We start from the raw sequence: 20,039 nt of genomic DNA, 5'->3' as shown, positions 1-20,039 counted from the left end.
TGAATATACATCTTCAGGAAGCATGACATTTGTCAAGTAAGGCAATACCCCTCAACTTTTTCCTATCCAGGATGAAGAGGCTTTGCCTCTCCTCTCCTCTTCCTAGATGCAACACTCCAAGGGAAGGCAAATGAGGAGAAGCTGGGTATCTGGGCTAATACCTGGTACAGTCCAGAGAAGCAATGAGAAGACTTTTGCATTAGGAAATCTATTTGTCTCTAACAAATAGGAAAATAAGTGTAAGCAGGAAGCTATGTTAGAATTTTAATGTTTATGTGCTTAAGTTTACTATTCTGTCTTGGAAATTTATTTTCTGCACAAAAATTCCTTTACAAGAACCTCTACAACTGGAATACCTCTAAATTAAGGGCAGACCAGTTTCATCGTCGTCTACCTAGTGCCTTATATTTTCCTTTATATTTTTCTGTGGGAAATCCTTAAATCATGATCTGTAATTTGAACAGCTCTATAATGTGAACTTCTTTGCCACTGAATTTTTAAAATAAAGGTTGCATTTTTAAAATAAAATGATTTTATTTCTCTCTTGTGAGATTCATCTATTCCCAATAGGGGGGGAAAGGGAGGTATGATTCTGCAAGCCATAGATCTCAATGCTACAGGCCAGGATAGGATATTATAGAGGTTATTTTATTTTTCTTATACTTTTCATTTGGCAAAAAAGCCACATATTTTTGGAGACCCAACCCTCTCACATGCAAGGGGCAAGAGGATGACAGGTGAGGCACCCCCTGAAAGAGATGATAGTAACTACAAGCTGCTATGGCAAGACAGGTAAAACTAGCATGTATAGAGTCAGAGAGCTTGTGGGAGATGAGGCTGAGACCTCCAAGCTCCCCTCCTACATGCTCATGCTTTTGTGTGTATTTGAAGTATTGATAGAGCAGCTTTGCACTTAATACCTTAATGGAACAGTTGCATATACCCAGTCTTGCTTGCAATGCAAATTGAATTTTCAGAAGTTTTCTCCTGGGACGATTTAGTATTCACTCAATAAAATAGTTCTTCAAATACTGTATTTACTCCAAAGGAAGATGACCTAAATTTAAGCAAGAGTAAACAGGAAGACCCCAAAGGAAGAATAGACAGACTATCAACATTTATGTGCACATGAACAGTGCCCAACTTACTTCCTCATCTTAACATTCCTGATGAAACTAATGTATGCATACATACATATCCACTTACTAATCTTTCTGCTAGGTTTTGCACATCTTAGAATTTTCTCACCTTTAGTAAATATTTTCCTTAGTTTAGCTTAGTTTCCACTTCTCAGGCTATAATAGGAATAGGGTTTAATATATAGGAATACAATTTAAAGGTGGGTCAGTAACAAATATAAAACTGGAGATACAATACTGCCCTAAGCACAATCCTTATGTCTTAAATTATATAAATTAATATTGCGACATAGTGTGTAAACTCTATGAACATGTGAACCTGTCTAATTCTGAGTCAGGTCTATTTATCTGGACCACTATCAGTCCTGCAGTATGCTAGAGTTCTTAGCATTAAAGGAAAGAAAGATTAATGGGACCTGAGTGGCTGAAAAGGAAACCTGTCTTTTCTATTTGTGAAATGATAATGTTAGAAGTTTTAAGTTCTTGCTTTTGCTTAAAAAAAACTGCAGGTTCAGTTATTATATTAAAATGACAAAATCAATTTGCGTCCCATATATCCTTTCAGTTTTTGTCAAAACCTATTTTCATAGATTAATTCATTTTATTATGCAGGGGATATTTTCTGTCACAGATTCACTTGAGTATATGATACTTCTCATCCACCCTAATACATTCAATGAAGGTATGTGGAAGGTGGAGACAGCAGTCCTAATATTTCCAAGGCGTCCATTTTAGACTAGGATCATTCAACATCTGGAATTGCTGGCCAATTGATCATAAATCCCTTGTCAATTACAAAGGAATTAGTTGGATCATCTTCCACTGAGTGACTTAAGCAAAACTCCTGGTGACCTTTATGTTAGATAGCATTAACAGGGCACAAGAAATCAGAAAATCAGCCCCAGATCATTTTTGCATAAAACTAAAGGAGAGAAGGGGCTTAATACCCAGACAGGGAGTCTCCAAAGAGAGCAGATGGAAAGCAGAAAGAGCAGTCATCCCTCTGGTGTATTGTCTGTTGCACTTATTAAAAGTTTCAGCTTGTTGAGAAATTCTAAAAGCATGAAACTTCAGACTTGGGATAACTGTGGCAGCATGTTGATTTTACAGTGACCTTTGGAAATGTGCACTCGGGCTGAAATGTGTTAAAAGACCAGATTCATGGAACAGCAGTTCAAAAGTGTAAATGCATGTCTTTTCTTCTATGCTGTCAGAGACAATGGGAAATAAAATCAAGATGGGTGAGAAAGAGTGGAAATGATGGACCTGTAAGAATAGAGAGAAACCAATAGAGTAATTTTCAGAATACAGGAACTAATATAAGCTATACTGCATGAAACAGATGTGCTTTAATGGCAGTTTACTATGTGTTATAATTTATACCTCTGTGCTGAAGGTCAACAAGTTATACAGGAGTTTCATGACTAATCTGGTTCAGTTAATGTCTACAAGGAAATAGCTAATTTGATTTTTAAAAAAAATATGCAGGATGGTGGGGGGATATTTAAGTCTCCTCCATAGTTTTCTCATCTAAATTTCTTTTCTAGGACTAAACATCATAAACTCTTAAGTGATTAAAAAAAAATCCCAGTGAATATGGTATCTGTAATATTTCCCCTTGAAGACCAAACAGCAATTTGTGGGGGAACAATTTTGATAAAGAAGTGAAGAGAAAGGGAACTGAAGAAAGTTCATTGATAGAAAGAAAGAAAGAAAGAAAGAAAGAAAGAAAGAAAGAAAGAAAGAAAGAAATACCCCTATAGCAGTGGCATTGTTAAAACTACAATAGTGTCATATAACAGGGCAAGAAGTCACTAAACTTAAAATACAGTCTGAATAAATTGCTAACTGTAACACATGAAAAGGAGCCTGACCAATCTTATTGGGGGGTAGGGGGGAGGCAGGTATTCCTCTGTTTGGTGTCACTTGTGAAAAGGTCCTCCCTCTAACTTTGGGAGGAATACACAAGAAAGAACCCTGACTTGGATTTTAGGTGATTGTGAGGCGCACAATCTTTATGATCTAAATTCAGTAACTTACAACACAAGCCATGAGGGATATGTGCAGCTCTTTATTAGATCAGCATCACACTTTGCTAAAGCCACAAATGGGTTTCTCCTCCCCCACCCCCGATCCCTCCTTTAAGCATTCAGCTCTCTCCTTCTCTTTCACCTCTCCCATTCAGTTCTTTTGTGTTGGTAGTCTTCTTCCGGCTTTGTGCCCACCGGCACAAGTGCTTGTCAATGGTTTCTTGTGTTTCCCACTTGGAGGTGTTCATTGCTGTTTGTTTTGTGGGCTTGTGCTCCCCCCCCCCCACGCCTCTCTTTTGTCTCTCATCCCTCCTTCTTCATTAACCCTGTGTAAGGTTGGAGCACCCAGTTGCAATTAACCATTGCCTCTGGGTTTTCCATCCTTGCATGCCACCCCCCTTTGAAAAGGTAACCTCCCCCCCCCCCACTCTCTTGATGAGGAATCACCTGGAAGATAAAAGGGACAGTTAGTGGGTAAGCATACCAGGCTATTTCCTTTCCCTTAATTTAGGTTTGCCTGGATATTTCTCATGGAATGCCTTTACTAATTGTGGTGCACGGATGTGCTGGCTCTCTACCCACTCATTCTCTGATTTGGGGAGGTGTTGTCCTAACTTAGAGTGAAGTACCATGCTGAGAAAATGAGTTGGTCTCTAGAGTTTATTGTATGCTGTGGTAGATAGAAATCCTGCCAAACTGAAGGAGCATGAGAAACCCGCACAGATAAACCCAAATCTCAAGGTGGGTCTGCTCTGAGTTTCTTTGAAGGAAAGTTCAAAGCCTCTAAAGTACACATGCGTTTTTGCCCCTGGATAGGGGCCCCTCCTGCTCACCATCAGTACTCATGACAAGTGTTTCCATTGCACTAGGTACTGCAACCCCACCCCACCACATCACTGTCTGCAGTCTAAAATAGTCTGGACTTCAAAGTGTTGTTCCCACTCAACTAGTGTAGGAGGAGGGGTTCAGGGTGCCATTGCTCGGAGGTCTGCACTGGTTTAAGTAGGCTGCAGTAGAAAACTGGGTGGGTTTTGTTCAAGTTCTTTGGTAATTGGAGTTGCACTGTTATGTTGTTGATGATTCTTGAAATTGGGAACAGACCAACGTACTTAGTTCTTAGTTTTTTCAAGGGTTGAGTGGATTTCAGGTACTTCATGGATAAGTAAACCTTTTCTCCCATCTTCATGGACCATTCTGGGGCTCTTTTGCTATCTGCATATTTCTTGTAGTTGGCTTTGGTATCCTCTAGTGCCTTTTGATTACCAGCCAGCTGGTTTTCATCTGTTTGATCCACTCATCCAAAGAGAATATTTTCATCTGTTCTTGTGGTAGTTCTGCGATGGCTACAAAGTCTTACCCATTGGCAACTTGGAATGAGGTAAATCCCATGCTTGTGTGTACTGCATTGTTGTATGCTACCTTGGCGAACAGTAGTAGGTCTGCCCAGTCGTCTTGCTGGTGACTGATGTAGCACCTCAAATACTGTTCAAGCACCTGGTTCTGTCATTCACTTGCCCCATCTTTCTTCAGATGATGGATGGAGCTTAAGCCTTGCTCTGCCCCGATTAACTTTAAAAATTGCTTCCAGAATCTGGAGGTGAATTGGGTTCCATGATCACTTATGATTCTCTTGGGGGCTCTGTGTAGGTGGTATATGTGGTGTATGAACATCTTGGACAGTTGGTTGGCTGTGGGTAGCCGGGTGCATGGGATTAAGTGGGTTTGCTTCAAAAATAAGTCTGTGGTGACCCATATAGTCATCTTCTTTTTGCTTTCTGGTAACTCTACTATGAAGTCCATGGTGATTTGTTTCCATGGCTGTGTAGGGCTTGCCACATTCTGTAGTAGCCCCCTGGGTTTGCTGGATGTGCTTCACTGTGGCAAAGATGGGGTGACTCGCTGTGTATTCTTCCACATCCTTTCATAGGGCTGGCCACCAAAATTGTTGTCATGCTAAGTGTAGAGTCTTTACAAAACCAAAGTGCCCTGCCACCTTGGTGTCATGGCATCTTTGTAGGATTTTCTTTCTCAGAGTTTCTGGTATGTATATTCTCTCCCCTTTCTACCATAGCCCTTGCTTTTCTACTAAGAAGGTTTTATTGTTCTGCAGCCAGCTATTGTGTTGTGATGTGGTCTGTAGCTCAGTTTGCAAGTCCTTTTCCACTTTTCTTGCCATGGCAGTTATCTGGCCCCGCGTGGTTGTCATCATCCCGAATTGGGTAGGCAAGATGACTGAGTCTACCACCTCTTCTCTCTGGCTATTGTATTGTAGTACTCGATAGAGCACATTGGCTAGGAAATTCTTGCCCCCCGGCAGGTAGTTCAGCGTGAAGTTGAATCTTCAGAAGTACTGCGTCCATCTAATCTGTTTGGGGTTTAGTTTCCTTGGGGATCTCAGAGCCTCTAGGTTCTTGTGGTCAGTCCAGACTTCGAACAGGTGGGGAGCTCCTTTGAGTAGGTGTCACCAAGTGACTAGTGCCCACCTTACTGTGAAAGCCTCTTTCTCCCAGATGTGCCAGCGCCTCTCTGAGAATTTGTGTGACAGGTAGGCACATGGTCTTAGCTCTCCTTCATTGTCCTTTTGCAGCAGGATGACTCCTATGGCTACATCTGATGCATCCACTTCGACGATTAATGGCCTTGTGGGGTTGGGGTGTCTCAGTACTGGTTCCCATGTGAACAGCGCTTTGAGGCGGTCGAATGCTTCTTGGCATTCTGCTGTCCATTTGATTGATGTTCCTTGTCTCTTCGTTGTTTTGGGGTCCCCCTTTCCTTTTCTCTTTAGTAGGTCAGTAAGGGGTAAGGCTACTTGCATGAATTGAGGAATGAACTGTTGATAAAAATTTGCAAATCCTAGGAAGCTCTGTAGTTGTCTTCTGGTTCAGGGTTGGTTCCAAGGCTACTAAGTCTTTGACTTTTGTGGGATCCATCTCCACCCCTTTGCTTGAGATTCTGTATCCTAGGTAATTTAATTGTTTCTTGTGGAATTCGCATTTAGACAGTTTGGCGTAGAGTTGGTTTTTTAGTAATCTTTTCAGCACTTCTTTTACTAGTGCCACGTGTTCTTCCATCATCTCAGAGTAGATCAGGATATCATCTAAGTATACTAATACTCCCGGTAGAGGAAGTTGTGCAGGATTTCCTTTATGAAATGCATGAAGACCCCTGGCTCCCCCTGGAGGCTGAACAGCATCACCAGGTATTTGAATGCCCCCAGCTGGCAGTTGAAAGCAGTCTTCCATTCATCACCCTCCCGAATTCACACCCTGAAGTACGCCTCCCTTAGGTCCAGTTTCGTAAAAATTTTCCCCTTTGAGAGGTGGGTTAGCATGTCTCTCATTAAGAAGAGAGGGTATTTGTTTGAAGTACAGACCATGTTTAAGCCTCTATAGTCCATGCAGAGCCAGAGGGGCCCATCTATCTTTGTCCTGAATAGAACGGGTGCGGCTATAGACAATGTAGCAAGGTGAATGAACCTCCATTGTAAGTCTATGAATTTGCATAATGCCTCATGTTCTTTGGTAGTCATGGGGTATAGCTTTGTCTTGGGTAGCTCCACCCTGGGATCAGCTCTATGGAGCAGTCTGACTTCTAGTGGGGTGGATTTGGTCTGATTCTGCTTCATCAAATACCTCCTTCAGGAGTCTATATTGTTTTGGTATGTGGGGCGCCTTGTCCTCTGTCACCCCTCCCATTGCCTCCTGTAGTGACCCTGTTAGTTTGAATCTTGCATCCTCCCATGTTAGGTCTAGTTTCTCGTGGCCCTCATCAGAGAATTTTATCTGACCCACTTTCCAATCTATCCTCGGGTTTCTTTCTCAGAGCCAGGCTAGCCCTAGAGCCATGGAGTGGTTGGCGATTGGGGCTACTAAGAATCTCAAGACCTCCTCATGTGCCCCCACCTGTATGGTTACAGGTTTGATGTAATATTCTAGGGAGACCCCTTGCATGTCCCCCCCCCCCTTTTAGTTGGGTGAATACTATGGGGTCCTTTAGTTTTTCTACTCTTAGTTTTAGCTTCACTACTATTGCAGGGTATAGTAAGTTGCGTGTGCACCCTGAAATCAGTAATCCTGCTAGTTCCAGGTGGCTCCCACCCCTCAATGGTGTCAGCTGTACACTCACCATCATTACTGGACATTCTCCACTCACCATGGATTCCTCGCGCCTGTCCTCCCTTGCCTGCCCTTTGGTGCTGTTTAGGGAAGGCTCTCATCATTTCCCGACATCAGGGACTCTCCTTCGGTGGAGTCTTCCAAGTCCCCATAGATCTTGTGGTTGCTCTTTTCAGTGGCCACCACCACTGCTACTTTGGCTTTTCGGGTTGGGGCTTTTGTGCTGCCTGGATGCCTTTGGGTTTCCCTTGCCCAGTGGGAGCAGTGCAGTTGGCTGCTCTGTGCCCTTCTTTTCCACATTAGAAACACAGGCCCTTCCTTGCTCTTCGTTCTCTCTCCTTATCCCAAGGCAGGTCTGGCGTCTTCCATTTGATGGGATTCTTTGTGGCTGTTAGGTGCTTCCCTGCAGTGTATGAACTTTGCTAGCATCTCACTTGGATCTGTACTTCCTCTACTTCCCCTGCCAGACATATCCAGTCTCTTAGTGACTTAGGGTTCCCCCATGCCAGGGACCATTCTAATATCTCTGGACGTAGGCCTCCTTTGAAGTGTTCGATCTTCAGGGATTCTGGCCAGTTGGTCAGTCTCCCCATCAAGGTTTTAAACTCCATTGTGTACTCTGAAACCGACCTGCCTCCTTGTCTAATATTTTGCGTACTTGTTCTGGCCCTCTTCGCCGCTAGCGGGTCCTCAAAACTTTCTTTTAGGGCTCGCATGAAGGTTTGGAAGTCTTGTATTTCTGGAGCTGCTGCTTGGTGCAGTTTCTCTAGACATTCCGTGGCCTCTGCTCTGAAGCACCCTGATACATACCTTACGTTTGCATCTTCTGAGAGGAAGGCTCCCTTGAATTCTTCCATGAACCCCCTTACATGTGTCAGAAAACACACTAGCTGTTTGGGGTCCCCGTTAAATTTGATGCTCAGGCCTCTGTCTCCAAAGGATTCCCCCCTCCTCTATGGGCTGCTTGGCCCTGTGGGGATTGGGATTCTCACATTCCAGGGGTCTGGTGCAGTTCCTCCCCAAGCTATGGCCCCCCTTGCCTCGGCTAGGCCCGTTGTGTTCTCATTCTCACCTGCAGAGGGCGCTAGCTGCTGCACTGCTCAGTGTTGTCCCAGCCTGGTTCTCAAGCCTCCTGGCCATGGGCAGTTTCCCCTTCCTCCATGCTTCGCTCGCTTCCACGGGGTTTGGGGTCTTTGCTTCCCAGGGGGCTGGTAGGATCTCCCCCCAGTAGGTAGCCCTCTCGCTCCAGTGATCTCATGGTTGGGATGTACCTTCCAGGGGTCTGGTGTGGTTCCTTCCCAAGCTATGGCCCCTCTTGCCTTGGCTAGTGTGGTTGTGTTCTCATTCTTGCCTGTAAAAGGCACTTGCCACCCAGCTGCTGCTGCACTGCCCAGCATTGTCCTGGCCTGGTCCTCAAGCCTCCCAGCCATAGGCAGTTTTCCCCTCCTCCGTGTTTCGTACATACAAATATGTACATGTACAACATGTATATATGTATTTGTGTGTATGTGTATGTACACACACACATGTGTGTATGTATGTATGTGTGTGTACACACACACACACACACACATACAGTATATATACTGTATATCCCAACTATACCTACCTTACCAGTAGGGGTCCTTGGGCAAAGACCCCCTAACGCTTCACCTGCCTACCTCAAATATGAGAGTGACACAAACCAAGAGAGTCATGCTGGCTCAGATGTTGCCTGGATTAACAAGGTCTGCATCAGATGTTGGGGAACCAGAACAATCTGACGATAAGTGGGCTACTGGAACAAATCATACATGGATGAGACAAGAGAACTTGGAATTGATGGAATGCTACTACAACAGTAGACCTAATGAGTGGTGATATTTGAAACTTATGAGGGAACTATGGATGGACCGAAGACCTGCATCCACACTAACTGAGAAACAGCTAGTTACCCAATGCTTCAACATAGTGAAGAGGAAGCTGCCCTCACAATGTGAGATAGACCAACTACACATTATATCCCAGACTCAAGAAGACCCAGAAGAACAACTGGAGGTAACACCTGAGGCTGGAACGTCACTGCCACCTGCTCCATTACAGAGCACAGCAGCTGATATGAGGCAAAAGATCATGGTGCAACTAGCTACATTCAATTCTTGAGACTGATTACCAAGGCTCAGTGGAGAAGTACCATCAGATAGTATGCTAGGAGATGCCAACAGAGCCCTCACGACAATCCCTGCTACCACTATAACTCAAACCAATGAACTAGTATACGCTACAGCCACTGTAATCCTGGAGATGCTTGGCTACATGATCAAGAAGAACAGCAATACATATCCCCCCTGGAAAATGAGGTTGGAGGCTAAGATCAAGGCAACTTGGAGTTAGTCAGCTGGTGGAACTACAGAAGGGTGTGGAGATTAAGGATAAGACTTGGCTACTGAAAAAATACAAGGGCCTGACTCCATCTGAAGCCCTAGAGACTGCTAAACAAAGGTTCACAGCACTGGCTACCAGGCTAAGGAGATACACTAGAGAAGCAGAGGCCAAGAAGATAAATGCACTGTTTGCAAAAGAACCATCCAAAGTGTACTCCCAACTGCAGTGCAACAACACAGTAACAGCAGAGCCACCAACAGCAGAAACTGAACAGTACTGGAAGAACATATGGGAGAAAGAGAAGACACATAACACCACTGCAAAGTGGCTGCAGGACTTGACAGCAGACCACAGAAATCTCCCAGAGCAGGAACCAGTCACCATCACAGTAGCAGACATCCAACAGCGGGTCAAGAACATGAAGAGCTGGACAGCACATGGCCCAGACATGACCCACACCTACTGGCTAAAGAAACTAACAGCAGTGCACGAACGCCTAGCAGCACAGATGACCTAGCTGCTAGCAGCAGGCTCCCACCCAGACTGGCTAACACAAGGTAGGACAGTGCTGATCATGAAAGACCCCAACAAGGGAGCAACACCATCCAACTACCGGCCAATAACCTGCCTCCCCACAATATGGAAAGTCTTATCAGGCATCATAGCCACTAAGCTGCAGGACCATATAGGCCGGTACATGAGCACAGCTCAGAAGGGCATTGGAAACAACACCAGAGGCTCCAAACACCAGTTGCTCATAGATAGAGCAGCGGCCTGAGACTCAAGGTCTAGACAGACCAATCTGAGCACAGCCTGGATTGACTACAGGAAAGCCTATGACTCAATGCCACATACATGGATCGGTGAATGCCTGGCACTATACAAAGTGAACAGGACACTCAGGACCTTCCTCAAGAACTCAGTGGGACTGTGGAAGACAACACTGGAAGTCAACTCAAGACAGCTCGCACAAGTGGCCATCAAGTGCGGCATATACCAAGGTGATGCACTGTCCCCACTGCTGTTCTGCATGGGCTTGAACCCCCTCAGCCAGATTATCACAAGAACTGGATATGGATACAAGTTCAAGAGTTGAACTACCATCAGCCACCTCCTCTACATGGATGACATCAAGCTGTATGCTAAGAGTGAATGAGACATTGGCTCACTGATCCACCTAACATGGATCTACAGTGAGGACACTGGGATATATTCAGACTGGAGAAGTGTCGCCAGATGGTAATAAAGAGAGGGAAGGTGGTTAAGACTGATGGGGTGGAACTACCAAGAGGCCACATAGCAGACAAACAGACCAGCTACAAGTATCTTGGTATCCCACAGACTCATGGGAACCATGATGAGGAGGCAAGGAAGACAGCAACATCCAAGTACCACCAAAGGATAAGACAGGTCCTGAAGAGCCAGCTCAATGGGAAGAACAAGATCCATGCCATCAGCATGTATGCCCTGCCAGTCATCAGATACCCTGCCGGTATAGCGAGCTGGCCAAAGGAGGACATGGAGGCTGCTGATGTGAAGACCCAGAAGATCCTCATAATGTACAGAGGCTTCCACCCCAAGTCCAACACCCAGAGTTTGTACACCAGGTAGAAAGAGGGAGGGCGGGGTCTGGTGAGGGTCAAAGCCACTGTCCTGGATGAGACCCAGAGCATCCAGGAGTACATCAGTAAGATGGCACCTAAAGATGAGCTGTTGAGAGAATGTGTGAGGCAGCAGCAGACATGGAAGGAAGATCAAGCAGAGGAAGTGCCATGGCAAGACAAGACCCTGCATGGGATGTACCATCAACAGATAGCTGAGGTGGCTGACATTGGGAAACCCTACCAGTGGCTGGAAAGGTCTGGACTAAAAGACAGCACTGAAGCACTGATCATAGCAGCACAAGAACAGGCACTAAGCACCAGATCCATGGAAGCAGGGGTCTACCACACTAGACAGGACCCAAAGTGCAGACTGTGCAGAGAGGCCACAGAGACAGTCCAACACATAGTGGCAGGGTGTAAGATGCAGGCAGGAACAGGATACACTGAACGGCACAACCAAGTAGCTGGCACTGCGTGTAGGGAGATTCCACAGAAGGTCATGGAGAATAACAGGGATAAGATCCTGTGGGACTTCCAGATCCAGGCAGATAGGCAAGTACTGGCCAATCAACCAGACATCGTGGTAGTAGACAAGGACCAGAAGACAGTGGTGGTGATAGAGGTAGCAGTGCCAAGTGACAGCAACATCAGGAAGAAGGAGTATGAGAAGCTGGAGAAGTACCAGGGCCTGAAGGAGGAACTAGAGAGGATGTGGAAAGTGAAGGCCAAAGTGGTCCCAGTGGTGGTAAGGGCACTTGGGGCTGTGACTCCTAAGCTGGGAGAATGGCTCCAACAGATCCCAGGAACAACATCAGAGCTCTCTGTCCAGAAGAGTGCAGTGCTAGGAACATCCAAGATACTGCGCAGAACCTTCAAACTCCCAGGCCCCTGGTAGAGGACCTGAGGTTGAGGAAGACACATACCATCCATAGGGGTGAGAAGGGAATTTTTTATATGGGTTGGCTTGTGTGAAGAAATATATATTTTAGAAGAGCCATAACTAGATCTTGTTCAACTTTCATATACAAACTATTCTGAGCTGCTTTTGAAAGCCCTCGCTTGAACGCATTCCATGAGTAAACACAGTACTTCTGCTTGGAAATAAACTTTTGCCCTAGGATATACTATTTGGCTCTGTAGGGATTTATGGTATGAAGACAGGAAATGTTAAGGTGCAAGAATGTCATCAATTGGAACATAAATGCAGCACTTCAAGTAGTATAAGTGTGGATGTCTTTGCCAAGTTTATTTGTTTAAACTGAATGTCCAGCCTGAATTTCCTTAAACCAAAAGAAAAAAATATAATTTCAGAACACCCCAAACTCTTATGGAGGCAAGAATTAGTAGTTCTTGTTACAAAAGTACAACATCCTCTGCTGGAAAATGTTTAAAGCGAAAAATATGTAATGGGGCAATTACAAGCAAATATTAATTTTTTCTATGTTCAGCTATTGGATATGTTTCTGCTATTTCCTTGCTGGAAAGGCTGGTATAATTATCTGTTTCAGTTCTAACACCTTAACCATAAGAATTACATTAAAATAAAAATATATATATACAATACGCAAACTCTCCTCCCTCCTTCCTTCCCTTCCTTCCCTTCTCTCTCTCTCTCTCTCTTTCTCGCAAGCAAGGTTATAACCCAAACTCTACAAGAAAAAAATCTAGTTTGTTCTCATATTACAATGTCATTAGCAATGCTTTTGGAAGTCCACAAAAATAGATGTGGCTAAACAAGGGAATTTTAATAGATAGCTGCTAACAATGAACAGGAATCAATAGGTGTCAACAAACCTTATGTTTTTCTTTCCACATGTTACTTTTTAGATGGGCCAAGGGCTTGAGGGCTATATGCAACATATAGTACACAATGGCAAACTCATATAATATACTCTTCATCTAAGTTGGTCAGAGTTGCTCAGAATGGGCATATGATTCAGTCCTTATCTCCTCACCAGACAATAGTTCAGAAACTTTGCTTCTTTTTGTTTTGGAAAAGCTCTTTTGGAGAATGAATTCACCTGAGTCTGGATAAGGGGATTTATTATCTAAGACAGGTGGTTTCTATTCTATATAGAAAAGACAGAAACAGCATTTATTTCTCATACCGTAACAGTTCAGTGTTGCTTCTGGCTGTGTGTTTGGAAGGAAGAAAAAGAACAGATTTCTTTCACCTCCGAAGACAAAGGCAAACCCTTGAGATATTAGTTGTAAGGCTGTTATTAAAAAAACTTATTCAGATATACTTAACTTTGGCTTCATACTTGGATATGACACAGATCATTTACTCATGTGAATGGGTAATGTATTCTGAGAATTGAATAGGAAGAGGGTTTCCATTTAGCTCTGCAGTTTTGCTCTATCTGCAGTTTTTGGTTCTGCGGATCATGGTATTTCTCAGGGCTTTTGTGCTAAGATGGGGCTTGGAGACACATTTTTATGGTGGCTCCATTTCTACTTGGAGCAGCACTTTCAGAAAGTGGCACTTTAGTTACTGCACTATTGTGTTCCTCAAGAATTTTTTCCTAAGTCTCATCCAAGGACTTGCCTGAGATGGCAGGGAGGGATGCCATCTTGTTTTCAATAGACTGGAAAAGCTTGCTAACTCCTATGTGGAGGGAAGCTCACGCAGAGGAGGTTGAGAGATTTAAAATGGCCTAAATTTTTATATTTTCTTATATTATAGGGCACTTCCAGACCTTCAGTCTTCCAAATCTCTTGATTGCACAATTTAAAAGCAAGATATTCCATTTATTCAAAGGTAATAGAATACTGTGGGAGCAGCAGTATTCTCTCTCCCTCTCCCTCTCTCTGTCTCACAAACACACACACAATGGGCATATGATTGTGCGGGTACACCCACACCCTATAGTTTACCCTTCCTAGCACAGAGATGTCTAGTCAGTTAGTGCTTTTATTCTAGTCATCAAGGAGTTCCTGATCCCACCTTCTCAATTTTGCACCAAATCCTGTAAAATTATTAAATGCCAGGCCCTCTGTCTTTTCTTGATGGTGGCAAGCTCCCAAGCTGCTGATGCTGCTGTACTTGTGCCCTTTTACAGAGTCCTATGATCCAACCACCATTCCAGGATTACAGGAGGCTAGAGGTGGGGTGAAGCAGGTACCCCTACCAATTGCCATGCAAGCTGCCCTGTGCAACTGAACCCAATGCAATATTTCCATGCTGAGAAATAGATCTTCCCCCTTTCCAAACACAAGAGCTACTTTTGTGGGCAACATCCACTGATTAAATCATCTGATCCGCAAGGGTTCAATGCATTTCAGTGTTGCAACTGCTGTCTGGTTTAGAAGAGTTTGTCATGTTGTTAGATAGATCTTTGGTGGATAATTACTTGAATATTGTGACAGGTATCTAATTTACCTTTATTAAATAAATTTAGACAAATTGTTGAACTAACTCTGCCAATCCAAAGGAACTCAAATCTTGTTCTTCTTGAACAGCAGCTGTCCAGTCACTTGACAAAAATCTTTTGAATCTAAAGAAAGGAAATAGTTTGCAATTTGGCATGAAGAAAAGAAAAGAAAAAAAAAAGCCAAAATCACATTTTCATGAGCGATGACAAGCCCCTTATGTGATTTTTGGATCTCAGTGTGGATAGTAATTATTGGAAAGCAGTATTGTTTCTCCATGAGATGGACTCTTTAGAGTGTCTTTTATAAAACAACTTTTGAAAAAATGAGATGACAAAGGCATTTTCCTGACAGCTTTGGTCCTGCTGCCAGAGTCTGCCAGGCCACATTCAGCCACCAAAATTGTTGAAATAACAAGTTAATAACTTGGTCTTTAAGTCATATGAAAGGACAAACAAAGCAATAGCTCTGGTATGCCCAATTTCCCCAGGTCATTGGTCATATTACAGGGTGTTAGGGATGCTAAAATGAAATTTGATTGGATCTGTGAAAGAAAATTGCAGCCTCAACCCATCTCTCTTTGGCTTGGTTTCATGATTAGTATCGTCTTTGTTTATTTCTCTCAAAGCAGCTGTCTGTCTTAATCTAGGAGTTTCAATAGACCTTCACAATAATTGACAGTAATTACTCTTGTGATTAATTCTCAAGTGCCCATGTCTGTTCTTCAGTCAAATAAGATAGAGTCAACATTGTTCTCCATATAATTATGGGATGCCCTAATAGCTTTGGAACACTATGGAATAGCATTTTTATTCAGAAAGGCAGGGAGTGCTGTAAGAGAAGGCTCTGGTGAGTGTTCTCAGGTCCTACGGAGATAGAAATCTGTACAGGATTTTTAATTACTGTAGTTTTCCTGTTTATTCTACTTCCTTGCAACCATGGTTTCTTTGCCCTGCTTTCTAGACAAATGTTCAGTAACAAGAAAAAAAGAGAACAAAAGAACATAAATGGTTGTGTATAACAAGCCATGATTATGTTAAAATGACAACACACACACCATGCAGTCATTGTGCAAATTACGTGATTATGTGACTGTGTCATGACCTCTGACCCAGTACCTAAACTGCATCATGTGTACAGTAACATTTGGTCCCACTTACTTTCCCCGCAGACAGCTATGAGGGCATTCTCTCCACTTGCCTTCTGTGCTCTCTGCAGAGGAATAGACAGTGATGGTTAGGGATTGGCAAATCAGACACCTGGGGATCTTTTTCCAGATTTTCATTTTGTGAATATATCCAATTTTAGTTTGCACTACATTTTGTATTTTGTAGCACATTCCTCCAAGACTGTGTATTTTGCTCTGCAGTTTTACAAATGGTTTCCCCAAATGTAATGCTTTGTTGAACAGTCGTATTTTTTGTTCACTCTGCATCTGTTTGGTGATTTCTTAAAATTCACAATGGCAGTTATTAAAGGGGAAGCTGCAACTCTACCAAGGCACTATCCTTCGTTGCACTGTAAAGAATTACGAAGTAATAATATTTTGCAGGTTGCTATGATGACTGACTTGAACTCACAAAAATAATAATTTGGTGGCTGATCCTCTGCACGATCCAAGGCCCAGAAGACAGGGCGACATGAGAGCTCACATGAGTTTCTTTTTCAAGGAGTTATTCTCTTGTTTTGTAATTGCTTCATAGTATAACAATATCTCATTACATATTTCACTGGGCAAGCCGACAGTCCATACACAAAACAATGCACTGACCCAAATCTGGTCTCTGGAACGGCAATAACTCCCCCTAATGGGGGAACATTTCAATTCTGTAGGATTATAAGTTCCATCTAACTACTGATTCAACATGTACTAAATAGACACACCGTTAAGCAGATACGACAGAGGGATGTCATGGGATATGATTACATGGCACATGTGGAGCCAAGCCATATTACAGAGAGAAGGAGCTCTTCTCTGATCTTTTGGTGGAGGAGGAACACTTGGTGCTTGGTCACAGCAACCCAGAGCTTCCAGTTTTTCTGTTTAGTTCTACAACTTCTCACTTCTGTCCCACAAGAGAGAAGAAAACTAAACCAAACCAGAATCTAGCCAAATGATTCTGTTGGCTGGTTTTAAGTATTGTGTAGTTTTATATCTCTGCAGGAGATGGGCAACTAGGATTTGGGCCTCTCTGCAGAATCTTTACCAATATAGGCCTTCCATGTAAACGTTCTCAAGAGCTCTATAACTCTTGAGCACCAAATACCAAGGTTAATGCACATATAGTTAGCATTTAAACTGCAAGCATCCAACTATAGTCTTCCAAGCCATAACAGTTGCATGTTGTACTGTTTATGGTAGTCTTTCTCTGGCTTATCTGCATAGATGAGATCCACTCTGTGCCCCATTTCCTACCATTAGTCTGTTTGTACATATCACCACAATAAACTCATCCACTTATCCCTCCCTATCAAACGGGGTGAAGCTCTTTCTTCACCAGTGGCAATAACAAGGTATATCCAACCAGATGAAATGACCTTCCTGTGCCTTTTCCTTTTGTTGACAGACATCAACCCATAATTCAGCCAAACCTGCATTCCAGCTTGGTAACTTCTGATCAGTTATTTATCAAGTTCTTAATAAAAGTTAAAATGGATGCTGTTACTCTCTTTTATAAGAACATATAATGTTATAATAACTTAGAGAAATGGAGAAGTATCATTCCTATTAATTTCATAATGTATATTTATTGATTTATTAAATTTTTCTTTTCCCTTTCCACTACAACTAGCTTTCATATCAAATAATAAAGATGATGATGATGATGATGATGATGATGATGATGATGATGATAATAATAATAATAATAATAAATTCTTTGGAATTCCCATCCAATGACTCTCCAAGCGAATAATATTGAGAGAAGGGTCTTTCTTTCAAGAAGGCAAGATTCTAAGTTGTCTCAGTCTTTTAAGGTCATAATTAGTATTCCAATTGTCCTAGAAAGTATTCATAGCCAAAGATAGTTTTTTGGAAAGGAGGGACAATAATCCCAGACTCCAAGATAAACCCACAATTTTGAAATAGTGACTAACTTAAATTCCATTATTTAATCTGTATATGAATAAGTCTGAATTCAACCCAGGTCTTTTCTTGAAAATAACAACAAAAATAATATAGCTGAATTTGATCAAAAACCAAGGAAACTAAATGATTGTATGCTACTTAATTCTCCCAAGCAGTGATACTCACAGATTATATGTCCCCAGAAATAGAGGTGGTAGAGGGCTATTGCAAATAAACTGTGGAAGAAAAAAAAAACATAGTCTGAATTATTACAGCAGGAAAAGTAAAGAGGCTCTGTTTATGGAAGTTTGCAAGGAAAGGCTCCTGAGAACAAAACCCACACAAGAAGTAATTTAAAGTTGGATTAAGCTGGAAAAAGCAAATTATTCAATGCCAGTATATGCATGATACTGAACCAAAAATAGATCCGGATCTAATATGATTGTGGTTGAAATCCAGAACATTTAAAAAAGAAATGGAGAGAACAATTTTGGCAGTTCAAGAACAATAATTGCAAACCAGGACCATCAAGCACAAAACTGAATGGATTTCTGGCACTGCCAACTGCTGATTATATAAAATGAAGGGTGAGATTCTGGATTTCATTAGTAGTAATGAAAGGAAGGAAGGAAGGAAGGAAGGAGATCATCCACAATTTAAATGTGGTTGAGAAAGCCAACGTGACCTGTATAATAGACATCTGGCTGGGAGAAGGCAGGTGGACTGGTATGGGCCCAGCTTCTTCCAACTGCATACTCTGTAGTAGAACAAGTTGAGAGAAGATGGTGTGGTTATGGTTAGTAAGAACAGTATCTTCCATTCCAGATAGTTGTTAATGAATTAGTTCATTTTGAATATATGTACTAAATCTTGGGATCAGCGACAGATTGGGGACTTTATTAGCATTCCACCATTATTTCTGCTGCCTAAGAGAATTCTTGACTGAGCTGGTTTGGTGTTGGAGATTCTTAGGCATGTAATGTTGGGGGATTTCAATATCTAGTTCAGGGCTGGTTTGTCTACAGCACTGAGGAATGCATGGTAGCCCTGATAACTAAGGGGCCAATACTAATTGGTCACAGAGCTAACACATGATACAGTGCACATGTTCAGTTTGCTCATTTTGTTTCATTCAGGGAGATATTTTGTTGTTGGGATGCCTCAGTTTTCCCTGCTGTCATGGATGGATCACCATCTGGCTTAGGTTGGATTGAGGAGTACAACTCACCTGTATAGGTGTGGTGGATTTACTAGCATGGTCCACCCAAAATGTTATTGGATCCAGATTGCTTTGTGCTGGCTGATACCTTGCGAGGCTGGTTGACACAATTGCTTCTCTGATCTGCCTCAAACATTGGCCCCATGTACACAAATGAATGATGGGAGGTGAAACAGCAAGGTAAATGACTAGACTGCAGTTGGAGAAAGACTGCAGTTGATAAGGCATAGCATAAAGCCCATTTGAAAATATAAGCTGGGCAATACATACAACAGAGAAGCACAATTTCTGCAGAGCAAGCTCACAACACGGTGAATTGTTTTAGATTGTGCTACCTTCTCCCGGAGTCCTATTATAGAAACCTCAGGGGTGTATTCTAACACTTTCAGTTAGGTTTTCTAAATAAAATCTCTCATATTTGAGCCAGTCTGGATTTTAAACTGTTTGTAATATCTTAATTTTGAATATGCTATTACTGTAAACTGCAGAGAGGGGTTTAAGTACAGTAGTGGTATATCAAATAAACCAATATGAATGAATGAATAACTATTGATTAGTCAAATGACCATAGCAGAAAGTTGGGCATCAGCCACTATAAGATATAAGATAGAAAATATTATACCATAAAACAGCTAAAATACAGTAAAATTAGATAGAATATACTATGGTAAGATAAAATACGATAAAACAAAAAGGCTTCTTGGCCTTTTGGCTAAGATCAAGTGTAGTAAATAAATAAATAAATAAATAATGTACTCCAAACTACATTTGTGGGAAGAGGCAGGGCAATTTTGAAAAAAATGTTTTCTACCTACTTGCATGCAAACTTTCCATGTACTTGAAACTAGAGAAGTGATTGGCACATCTTACCTTTTTTAGTACCTTTTGCAATCCTTACATTTCTGGTTACCAGACCCATATATGGCTTTATTAGATGTATGTATATTAATGATGGAGAAGTGACTAACTGCTTCCTCTCTGTATTTCTTGGCCCTGCATATTTGCTATTTCTATCATCATCATCATCATCACCATCATCATCATCATCATCCTAGGTGAAATGAAATCCCTCAAACTTCCTCCAAAATCAGAAAGGGTCATTTCACACATTCAAAAACTATGTAGGCTG

At 42.3% G+C, this 20,039-nt stretch overlaps 1 long non-coding RNA gene and 1 other non-coding gene across 2 annotated transcripts; one reads left to right on the top strand and one right to left on the bottom strand.

Annotated features, from left to right (window-relative positions):
• Window positions 1–17,506: 17,506 nt before the first annotated feature.
• LOC134496222 (uncharacterized) lies at window positions 17,507–18,450 on the bottom strand. The gene is made up of 3 exons (XR_010067881.1): window positions 18,377–18,450; window positions 17,878–17,927; window positions 17,507–17,624 (listed from the first exon to the last, which is right to left on the bottom strand). It is a non-coding gene; the product is annotated as an uncharacterized LOC134496222 (long non-coding RNA).
• Window positions 18,451–19,602: 1,152 nt separating this feature from the next.
• LOC134498117 (U2 spliceosomal RNA) lies at window positions 19,603–19,797 on the top strand. The gene has a single exon (XR_010067992.1). It is a non-coding gene; the product is annotated as a U2 spliceosomal RNA (small nuclear RNA).
• Window positions 19,798–20,039: the final 242 nt, after the last annotated feature.

This window comes from Candoia aspera, chromosome 4, assembly GCF_035149785.1.
Source record: "Candoia aspera isolate rCanAsp1 chromosome 4, rCanAsp1.hap2, whole genome shotgun sequence".
Classification (NCBI taxonomy): Eukaryota; Metazoa; Chordata; class Lepidosauria; order Squamata; family Boidae; genus Candoia; species Candoia aspera.
The sequence above is the reverse complement of the archived record's forward strand: the minus strand, read 5'-3'. Positions and strand labels throughout refer to the sequence as shown.